The following is a 12,268-nucleotide window of genomic DNA, read 5'->3' as shown; positions in this document are numbered from 1 at the left end:
CCCTGGCTTTCTTAATTAGGTTAGTCTTGACTATGTCCTCATCCTTAAGCTCATTTCAATTAAAAAGGAGTTCTACACTTTTTTCATATAAGGCTTTATAAGAAGCTAGCAATCTTGATATTTGCTTGATAACTATTATTATAAGCAAATTCAGCCGAAGGCAAGCACTTTTCCCATGATTCTTTGAATTTAATCAACCATGCTCTTAGCATATCTTCCAAATTTTGAATAGTTCATTTGGATTGCCCATCTGTCTAAGAATGAAAAGCAGTGATGAAGTTAAGTTAAGTCCCCAAGGCTTTATGCAAAGATTTCCAAAATCTTAAAATGAACCTTAGATCTCTTTGAGATAATCAAGACAAGCATTCAATATAGTCGAACAAGCTCCTTAATGTATAATTAAACATACATATCCATAGAGTAATCAATTCAAATTGGGATGAAATGAGTTGACTTGGTCAATCTATCCATAATCATTACAGCAAAATGGGGTTTTAGCGGCATTGTTTGAACAAACGCTGGTAAATACTCGTACTTTAGTGGAGTTTTCATATAAACGCCGCTAAATATTATAGTTTAGTGGCATTTTTGTACAAACGCCACTAAAGACTTGTACTTTAATGGCGTTTTAAGTACAAACGCCACTAAATACTTGTACTTTAGTGGCATTTTTGTATAAATGCTGCTAAATATTGTACTTTAGTGTCGTTTGTATACAAATGTAGCCAAAGACTCATACTTTACTGGTGTTTTTGTATGAAAGCCGCTAAAAAATCATACTTTAGTGATGTTTTTATACAAACGCCGCTAAAGGCCATACTTTAGTGGCGTTTTAAGCACAAACACCGCTAAAGACTCATACTTTAGTAGCATTTTTATACAAACGCCGCTAAAGGTTTGTATTTTAGTGGCGTTTTAAGCATAAACGCAACTAAATATTCGTACTTTAGTGGCGTTTGTATACAAGCGCCGCTAAATATTTAGTCTTTACTCTGCTTTTGCCTATCCAATGGTTCATATTTGATCCTCCTCCCTCAACGCAATCATCGCATTTGCCAAAAAAAAAGTCCCCCAAATCTCACATCTTATCATTTTCAAAACCTACCTCTTTCATTTTAGTCTTTACTCTTACTAGCTTTGCCTTTTGCCTCACCCACTCTCGACAATGGCCCCCGCTGCTACTTATTCTCCCCACCAGGAAAATGTCTATATGGCAAGCCGAACGCTCTGAGGAAATGGTCGAGTTCATGGAGAAAGTCTCTGCTTTCACCGAAAATGAGGAGCTCATCGTCGAGGAACAAAACCTCCTTTCCGTCGCTTATAAGAGCGTCATCGGCGCTCGCCGTGCTTCCAGGTGCATCATCTCCTCCATCGAGTTGGCTCCTACTAGAACACAGAAAGCTGGGGAGGAGGGCTTGGTTTCTTAAGAAGGTTAGTCTAGCTCTATCTACATTGGCATGTTTTGGTTCCTAAATAGAAGTTATTTTACACTAAAATTGTTTCGATTGCAAGATTATTTTCTTATCAAATTGATTTTTTTGCAATTTTCCCCCAAAGGAGCTGTCTAATTTTTTTCTTCAGGTTTCAAAATCCAAAATTGCATCTATTAGAAAGAAAGAAAGAAAGAAAGAAAGGGATTAATGTAATCTTACCTTATTTTTATATTCAGTTTAAGATGGAAACAAAATTAAAAAGAAAATTGTTTCAGCCATTTTGATTTTCGTTCTGATTTTCAGATGTTAAACTGAAGACCCCATCGCAGGTGCAGTTCCCAGTTTTGTCTTTCCTAAAAGGTACGATCGCTTCCTGTCTATTTGCATTGCAAATGTCTCTCTGTTCGCTCCATTTTTGTTTCTTTCTTAAATCTAGAGTTTGATTACAAATAAGAAATGAGATAAAAGGTAGTCATTTCGTCATTCTTCACCTTCATTTAATTTTCTTTTGCTTTTTTTTTATTCTCAATTCGACTTTTCTGATATGAATTTGCTCCTTTGTTCTTAGTTCATTTCTGATCTGAATCCGGCTTTTCATTCAATTTTCTATCGTCATTCTTCATTTTTTCATTTCGTCATTCTTCACTTGTTTTGATGTAGTGTTCATGTACAAGTATGGTTCATCAATAATGCAAGTATTGATACTTTATTGTCCAAAACACGATTTTGAACCTCTAACAATTATATTTTAAAGGGGTGCAGATACTTTTATCATAATATTAAAAGGTTATTAGAGAATTAATTTTCAAATGGTTATAATTCACTTCCATTGACTATAAGAGCTGCCTCACTATAAACATACATCCAAGACTTCTCAAGCAACCAAATTAAGATAATATAATTCAAATTTCATTTTAAATTTTTCTTGTATATATTTCTCATTTGTGTTTCATTGTATATCTTTCATTTATTGTTTTGCGAGCTTTCAACTTGTCAATAATTACTTGGAGAAGTATTTTTGTCCGCATCTTTAACTATTGTAAAGAATGAGATATTTTAATTTAGTTTTAAAGAAAATAGAGTAGTTATATCTTAATCATTTGTAAAAAAAAATATAGTTTGTAAATGTTATATCTTATCTTTAAAAGGTAATTATCGATCCGACTTAACGAATTGGTTAAAATCCTTAATTAGACAAGAAGTTAAAATAGGAATTAGGTGAGAATTCAGACCACTATAATTGGTATAACTTTAAGCACCACTCATTCATAGGTACTGATACCATACGTTAAGTCACAAAGAACAAGTGAGCTGACCTATAAATGTTGTCTATGCTGACCTTTAGGCTCTAAGCTGTAATATTTACATTAAGAAATCCAAGTAGTTGCCAGAAACAGTTGGTTATTTCTTTAAGTGGAAATAAAACAAGAAAAAAAAAGATACCATTATGATGAACCACTAGCAAGAAAAAAAATGATACCATTATGGGGTTAAAGAAGCCTTTCTTTGTGGCTCTTCTGGTGCATGCTCTTTCTTCTGGCATGATCTTCCTCTCCAAGGCTGTATTCAATATGGGTATGAGTATATCTGTGTTCGTCTTTTCAGACAAGTTGCTGGAACAATTTTCATGCTCCCTTTCACCATGATTTTCGAAGGGTAATACAATCTTTTCTTCATAAACATTCATATTAGTTGAGAGACTAAAAATTTCCCAGTTATTCCAGAAAAACGCCAAGCCACTTTCAATAGTGACTTTCTGCAAGATTTTCATGCTTGCTTTTCTGGGGTACGTAAATGCTTCGAAAATCTCTGATGAAATTCGTTAAGAGTTAGACGTTTTCTTCTTCTTCTTTTTATTATTATTATTATTATTATAATTTATTTCGTTTTGAATCAGGATTACTTTATCTTCGAATATTTATGGAGTAGCTCTGATTTACACATCTGCAAGTCTTGGCGCTGCCTCCATTAATTGCATTCCCGTCATAACATTTGCCTTTGCTGTTTTACTCAGGCATGTTTAATTACTTTCTTTCTTACTAAATAATCCTTATGTTTTGTCTTCCTTTCACATTTTCATCTGAGAAAAGGATTTGCATCGATAATTTATATTCGAATAATATTCTTGTTATACTATAAGAGAGATAATGACAGTAAAAATGATCTCAAAACAAAATAAGATTCATATTGCAAGGGTTTCATCCTGTATCCTTGACCGAAACCAATGGTGGGCTACAACCTCCGTCATAGAACGTCCACTCTTACCACAAGTTCTTATTTATATCTCCATTTTTTCATCAAACAGTTGTACTATGATTTATTTTTTTGAAACTGAATCAAGATAAAATTCAAATCATAAAACTCTTAACTATTCAAAATCAGATGAGTTAATTTATTATTTCAATCATCATTGAGGGCTAAAAGTGATCATGTGATTGGTTTAACAGGATGGAGAAGGTGAGAGTGAAAAGTGTCCCTGGCAATGTAAAAGTTGGTGGTATAGTGGTGTGCAAGGCCGGGGTTGTCACTCTTGCATTTTACAAAGGTCCCATTTTGAAACCTCCTTTCCGTCTCCATACTTTCCCTCTCCAAGATGGACATCACCATGCTTCTTCTCCCACAAAATGGAACTCGGCTGTTTCCTCTTGCTTGTCACTTGCATAGGTTGGGCCCTATGGCTTGTACTTTATGTACCTTTCCTCATTTTCTTCTTCATTTTGGTATTACGGTAATACTTTCTTATATTATTTCATGAGTAATGTATACTAGCTTGAAAAAGGAAAAAGAAAACGATTCTTACGATTTTTAGTTTTTTTCCCTTTCCCCTAGTTGTTTGGATGATGTCATTATTGGGTTCCTAGCATCCGTTTTACGGCTTTCTGTTTTTTCCATGCATATTTGTTTTATTTTCTAGTTGGTTGTTAATCATTAAGCTCAGAGTTGTTTAATGTTAATTGTTCAAGAGAAGTTAAGTTTGCAGTTGTGATAGGATTAGTTTTTATGAATGTTAGAATGAATTGTTAATAAAATGCAATTACAATGTTGTTCATTGATGGTTTCAGTATGTCCGTAACTCTAAGTTTCATGCTTCCTAGGGGGATTCAACTTGATGCTGCATTGCAACTGTAAAATGTTTTCTTTTTCTTTGCTGTAATTGGTTTTTCTCTGTAAAATGTTTTCTTTGTTCTTTACAACTGTGGGTGTTTTTCAGTTGTATTTAAGGCGACACATCTGGAAAAATGGGTCTATTCTGGTGTTTGTGATTTTGCTGTTCTTTAATGTTCTATGACATGTCCTGACTAATTTGATTATGTTCCACCTTTCAGCAAGGCCACGCAGTTCACTCAATTCTTTGGAAAATAGAATCGATGTGGGGGAAACTGTGGGATTGGCAGCTATTTTTTGAAGGGTTTTCGGATTTGAGTATTGTTATACTTTTTAGTGGTTATGCCTCGTATTATTGTTTATTCTAGTTAATAATGTTGAACTACATTATATTTTACGTTAATGTAAACTTTGATTTATTATTATGAATTTCAAGTTTCTTGTTATGATGTCAAGTTTATTGGATAATGTTATAGGTTAAAATTTTAAATTAGGGTAACAAAAGAGTAGAAAACAACATTTGAAAAATTAGTTTCAATTCGCGACGTTTGTATAAAAAACGCCACTAAATACATAATCAATACTGGCATTTTTGAAAAACGCTACTAAAGTTCTATATCTTTTACGTCATTTATACATAAAAGTCACTTTATACGTAGTCAATATCGGTGTTTTAATTCACAAACGCCACTATATGACATAACATTTAATGGCGCTTTTGGGAAAAAATGTTACTATATGTCAGAATATTTAGTGGCTTTTTGGGATAAAATGCCACAAAAGAAAAGATAAATAGCGTCGTTTGTAAAAAACGCCGCTAAATATCCTTACCTTTAGCGGTGTTTGTGAACGAAAAACGCCGCTACCTTTGCAGTATTTGTTTTTGCACCACAAAAGTTTTTAGCGGCGCTTAAGAACACCGCTATATGACTAAAAAAACACCGCTAAAAACCTGTTTTGCTGTAGTGAATCACCCATATTGAGTCTTTTTTTGGGGTGTCAAAGGTAGCCCTGTGACAAATTTATCGTAACTCTTTCTCATTTCCACTAAGGAATGGAAATAGGTTGCAATAATCTTGCGGGCACTTGATGCTCTACTTTACTTGCTGGCAAGTTAAACATTTAGAAACAAACTAATTTATAACTCTTTCATGCCTGATGTTGAAAACATTTTGATATTTCGATATAACAAATTAAGTTAAATGAATTTTAAGATTTTCCAAATGATTTTCTAAGTATATTCGATAGAATTATTCGAATATCAAAACATTACTCCAAATCTCTCAAAGATCATTTTTAATCCTTACTCAAAGTGTAAAATTAAGTTTTAATATTAAAACAATTTCAAAATAATTTTACAAAGTATTTCGAACCATTTCAAAGCCAAAAATTCAAGATTGCTCAGAGGGAACCGATTCCCCCCTGAATGGTTTGGCTCTGAGAATTCTAGTATGCTCGGAGGGAACCAATTCCCTCCCAGGGGGTACCGATTCCCCCCTTTGTATAACGGTCAAAATATTTGAATTTTACACTTAGGGAACCGATTCCCCATAGGGGGTACCGATTCCCCCACGCTCCAAACTGTTTTATTAATTGTTTTCACACTAAAACGGCTATATTATTTTCTCTAATCATCCCCAACGTTCAAAAGTGATTCAAGGTGTATTTAAGCAAGCTTAGAAGTTATTGATCAATAACAAGAAACATCAAGCAATTAGAATCAAGAGAGAATCAAAGAGAAAGCATCAAACCTCAAGTTTGAGCATTTCAAGCCTATTTTTCATTCAATATTCATTTTGCTTTCAAGAACACTTATTGTGCTCAATTGTATTTATTCTTGAGTGTTCTTTCTTTGTTCTAGAATTGTGCAAACATATTTGCCTTGTGAAGTTTTTCTTGTAAGTTTGCAAATTTGTATTTCTCTTTGAGAAAAGAGTGTTCTCAAGAATTGGGGTATATTCTTGAGGGAGTTGTAAGGTTATCTCTTTGGCCTCAAAAGAAAGAAAAAATTAGTGAATTTGTTGGAAAATCCTTAGTGTGGATAGCTAAGGTAGTGGACGTAGACTTTGGTTGATAAGGTCGAACCACTCTAAATCACTGTGCAATTTCTTTCAATTTTCTTCAAAAGCTTCCACAAAATTTTTTATTGCCAATTCACCCCCCTCTTGGCCGATTCAGTCAATCGATTAACTCAACAATTGGCATCAGAGCCTAACTCATTTGAAGGTTTAATCGCCTCTTGAGTCGATTTGGGAAGAGTTATATCGATAATCAAAGTCATCAATGGCCTCCGCTTCAAACTTCGACTCCGATCTCGATTCGATGCCCGTCAACAAGCCTCCTTACTTCAATGGAGCTAACTATGCCTATTGGAAGAATAGAATGATGTACTTCATTCAAGCAAGTGACATGGGAGCATGGAATGCTGTAGAAGAAGGATACATCAAACCTCTCACTCATCCAAGGTTGTGGAGTGAAGGAGAGACAAGAATGTTCCAGCTCAACTCCAAAGCCATCTATAACATTTTTTGTGCTCTTGGACCAGATGAATACATAAGAGTTTCATCGTGTACAACCGCCAAAGAAATATGGGACAAACTTCAAGTCACTCATGAAGGTACCGATGACGTAAAGAAATCTAAAATTAGTATTCTAACGCATAGCTATGAAAATTTCAGGATGAAACCAAATGAAGATATCAAAGCTATGACGGATAGATTTTCAACGATTGTCAATGGTCTCAAATCATATGGAGAGATCATTTCAAATGAAAAGCTTGTGAGGAAGTTAGTCTACTCCCTCCCAAAATCGTGGCAATCAAAGAAGACGGCAATCATCGAGTCTAAGGACTTAACGTCCTTAACTCTTAAAGAGCTAATTGGGTCACTCCTCACTCATGAAATGATGCTCGAAGATGAGGTGGACCTCGACAAGATTGACGAGACACCAAAGGAGAAGGAGAAGGAGAAAAACATTGGAGTTGCTCTCAAATCCACAAAATATGAGAGTGATTCGAATGACGATGACGAGGAAATGACATTGTTTACCAAACGGTTCAGAAAAATGATGAGACCTTATCGAGGAAGAAAATTCAAACGAAATGAAGGCCTCAAAAATGAACCGAAAGAGAAGGACCCAATCATTTGCTACGAATGCAAAAAGCCAGGGCATATCAAATATGATTGCCCACAATTAAAGAAAAAGGGTCAATCAAAGAATAAGCACAGGGCTCATGTGGCTACATGGAGCGATGAAGAAAGTTCCGATGAAGAGGAACAAGAAGTAGCTAACTTGTGCTTGATGGCATTTGGGGAAGATTCTAAGGTAACCTCTAACTCATCCGATTTTGATGATTTATCCTATGATGAGTTATTAGAGGAATATAATGGGTTGGCTTCGGATTATGAGAAATTATTTTTAAAATATAAAAATAATGTTTCAAAATTGAAAAATGAAAACAAACTCATATCCAAAACCAACAACGATCTTGAAAGTAAAATCAAAGATTTGCAAATCAAACTAGAAGAGTTTGAAAAGAAAAATTTAGATTTGCAAAATTTACTTTCAAAGATCAATGATGATCATCAAAAGAAAATTGATGATCTTAAAACTTCTTTTGATAAAGTTGGAACAAAACATTTTGAAAAAGGTGGAAATTAAAAATCCAACTTTGTTAGAAAAAGTTTTAGAAACTACAATCATAGAGGTCCCCAAAGAACCTCTAATGAAAAAACCTTTAGAAGTATGTGGGTTCCTAAAGAACTCATTACTACTAAAGATAAAAATATCCTACACAAATGGATACCTAAGGGGACTAGGATTTTGGAAACTAATGAATATGGAACCAAAAGAATTTGGGTACCAAAAATCAAAAATCAATCTATGTTTGTAGGGAAAGGAGCATTGCTACAAGGCACGTGAAACAAATTCAAATTCATGGTACCTTGATAGTGGATGCTCAAGACACATGACTGGAGACAAAAGCCGGTTCATTGAGCTTAACGCTAAAAATGGAGGAGAAGTGACTTTTGGAGATAATTCAAAAGGTCACATTGAAGGTATTGGTACAATAGGTAATACCTCTTCCATACAAATTAAAAATGTTTTATATGTGAATGGATTGAAGCATAATCTATTGAGTATTAGTCAATTATGCGATAAAGGATTCAATGTCTTATTTGAAATTAATGGTTATAAAGTCATTGACATTGCATCTAATCGGATTATACTTGTTGGTCATAGAATAGGAAACATATACATGGTGCATTTAGATTCTTTTGATATGACTAATTTATGCCTAGTTGCTAAGGATGAACATGATAGTTGGTTATGGCATAGGAGACTAGGACATGCTAGTATGAGTGTTTTGCAACGGTTAATTCAAGGAGACCTAGTAAGAGGGTTGCCTAAGCTTAAATTTGATAATGATAAAATCTGTGATGATTGTGCTAAAGGAAAACAAAAGCGAGTTTCTTTTAAATCCATTAATGATGTATCAACTAGTAGAGTTTTACAATTGATCCATTTAGATCTTTTTGGGCCAACTAGAACTACTAGCTTGGGTGGAAAACAATATGCATTTGTCTTGGTAGATGACTATTCTAGATATACTTGGGTTCTATTTTTAAGCACTAAAGATGAAGCATTAGAACAATCCATCACATTTTCAAAAGTAATCCAACATGAAAAAGGTTACTCTATAACTAGTGTTAGGAGTGATCATGGAACTGAATTTGAAAATCTTGGATTTACTGAATTTTGTAACTCTAACGGTATTAGCCATAATTTTTCAGCACCTAGAACCCCTTAACAAAATGGAGTTGTTGAGAGGAAAAATCGAACTTTAGAAGAAATGGCTAGAACCATGCTTTGTGAAAATAATTTGCCAAAATAATTTTGGGCGGAAGCCACAAATACCGCTTGTTATGTTGTAAATCGAGTAATGATCAGGCCAATTTTAAAGAAAACTCCATATGATATTTTCAAAAATAAAAAGCCTAACATTAGTTATTTTCATCCTTTTGGATGTAAATATTTTGTTTTAAACAACAGTAAAGAAAACCTTGGCAAATTTGATGCTAAAAGTGATGAAGGAATTTTTCTGGGTTATTCCTTAAATTCTAAAGCCTATCATGTATTTAATAAAAGAACTTTAGCTGTAGAAGAGTCTATACATGTTGTTTTCGATGATAATCCCCTTCCGAGGAAGGATTCTTGTGTGAATGATGATGTAGGTGTTATAAATACAAATGACGTTAGACATGATGTTGGAGAACCATCATCAAAGGAAGAAACGAAAAATGAGGAAACTCATGATCCTCTTGAGAATCCAACCATTGAAGAAAGGGAAGTATCTTATCCAAGAGAGTACAACTATGTCAAGGATGGTGAAATTATAGGTGATCCATCCAAAGGGGTAACAACTCGATCTTCTCTTAGAAATATTTGTAATTATGTTGCATTTATCTCATGCATAGAGCCTAAGAATATTAAAGAAGCATTAAATGATGAACATTGGATTATGGCTATGCAAGAAGAGTTAAATCAATTTGAGAGAAGTAAAGTATGGACATTAGTTGAAAGGCCTAGTAATAAATCTACTGTAGGTACTAGATGGGTATTTAGGAATAAGCTTGATGAGAGTGGTAATATAGTGAGAAACAAAGCTAGACTTGTTGCTCAAGGGTATACTCAAGAAGAGGGCATAGACTATGATGAAACATACGCTCCCGTAGCTAGGATGGAAGCAATTAGAATGTTATTAGCATTTGCATGTTTCAATGAATTTAAATTATATCAAATGGATGTTAAAAGTGCATTTTTAAATGGTTTTATAAAAGAAGAAGTGTATGTGGAACAACCTCCAGGTTTTGAAGATTCAAATTTTCTGGATCATGTTTTAAAATTGACAAAAGCTCTTTATGGTTTAAAGCAAGCTCCTAGAGCTTGGTATGAAAGATTGTAAAAATTTTTAATTGAAAAAGGTTTTTTAAAAGGGAAGGTTGACACTACATTGTTTTTGAAGCATAAAGGTAAAGATTTATTAGTAGTTCAAATTTATGTTGATGATATAATATTTGGTTCTACTAATGATGTTCTTTGCCAAGAATTTTCTAAGCTAATGCAAAGTGAGTTTGAGATGAGCATGATGGGGGAGCTCTCATTTTTCTTGGGACTCCATATCAAGAAAAGAAAAGATGGCATCTTCATCAATCAAGCTAAGTACGTCAAAGATATGCTCAAGAAGTTTGGACTGGAAAATGGGAAACCTCATGACACTCCAATGAGCTCTTCAACAAAGCTTGACTTAGATGAAGGAGGTAAATGTGTAGATGTTAAATTATATAGGTCAATGATTGGATCTCTACTTTATCTAACTGCAAGTAGACCGAACATTATGTTTAGTGTTTGCTTATGTGCTAGATTTCAATCATGTCCTAAGGAATCACATTTACTACCTGTTAAGAGAATCTTTAGATACCTTAAGGACACTCCTAGTTTAGGACTTTGGTATCCTAGAGACTCTAGCTTTAGCTTGCATGCTTTTTCTGATGCGAATTATGGAGGATGCAAATTAGATAGGAAAAACACATCCGGTACTTGCCAATTCCTTGGAAATATGCTAATTTCTTGGTTTTCAAAGAAACAAAATTGTGTTGCATTATCTACCATTGAAGCCGAATACATTTCAGCTGGTAGTTGCTGTGCACAAGTTTTATGGATGAAACAACAACTTTTTGATTATGGAATTGAAGTAGGTACCATTCCTATCAAGTGTGACAATACTAGTGCTATTTGTCTCACTAAAAATCCCATCCAACACTCTAGAACTAAGCACATTGAAATAAGACATCACTTCATTAGAGACCATGTCACTAAGGAAGATGTAGTTCTAGAATTTGTTGATACTTTGCACCAATTAGCGGATATCTTTACAAAACCTTTAGACAAGGAACGATTTTGGACACTTAGGAGAGAATTAGGTTTGACCAACCTATCTTCACTGAGTGTTTAAAATAATTTTAGCACTTTTAATAATAAATGAAAAATGCTTATAATAGTAATTTTTGATTGCATTCATTGCTATTAGTTAGGGGGAGTTTATGATTCTTGATGAAAAATTAATTTTATGTTCAAATATCGTTTAAAGATTAATTGAATTGTTTGAACATGATTAATTTTCAATATATGAGTTGCCAATACCACTAGAGGAAATTAATTTAGCATTTTGGGTGTTTAAAATCGGATTTTAGCATTTTGGTGCAGAGGGAATCGATCCCCCCTTGAGGGAACCGATTACCCCTTTGAAAGGGAACCGATTCCCTCCACAGGGGAATCAATACCCCCTAGGGTTCTGGTTAAACATGGGCAGAACCCTTATTTTTGTTCAAAACCCTTTTCTCTCTTCCACCGTTCCCTCTCAACTCTCTCCCTATCTTCATTCTTGCCTCAAATCATCGATTTTAATCGGAATTCACTTCAAATATCATCTCCTAAACTTGCGATCATCATTAAAATCGTGCAAACAACATCAAAATCCACTCAATCTCATCCTTCAAGGTAAAATTTTCTAAACTCCCTATTTTATTGATTTTGAATATAGGACTTGTTTTAATTAGTTCTAGGATGAACTTTAGATCGGCCATTGATTGTTTAGTGATTAGAAACTAGATATTACAACCAATTTCATCAAAAACACAAGAATTTTCCAAATTTTAAATTTTCAAAAT

The 12,268-nt window shown here is 34.0% G+C and overlaps 1 pseudogene; it reads left to right on the top strand.

Annotated features, from left to right (window-relative positions):
• The first annotated feature begins 2,917 nt into the window (after window positions 1-2,917).
• On the top strand, window positions 2,918-4,165 carry LOC120195673 (annotated as a pseudogene).
• Window positions 4,166-12,268: the final 8,103 nt, after the last annotated feature.

The sequence above is a fragment of the Hibiscus syriacus genome, unplaced genomic scaffold (assembly GCF_006381635.1).
Source record: "Hibiscus syriacus cultivar Baekdansim isolate YM2019G1 unplaced genomic scaffold, ASM638163v2 tig00117017_pilon, whole genome shotgun sequence".
NCBI lineage: Eukaryota > Viridiplantae > Streptophyta > Magnoliopsida > Malvales > Malvaceae > Hibiscus > Hibiscus syriacus.
This window is presented reverse-complemented; position numbering and strand designations above follow the sequence as displayed.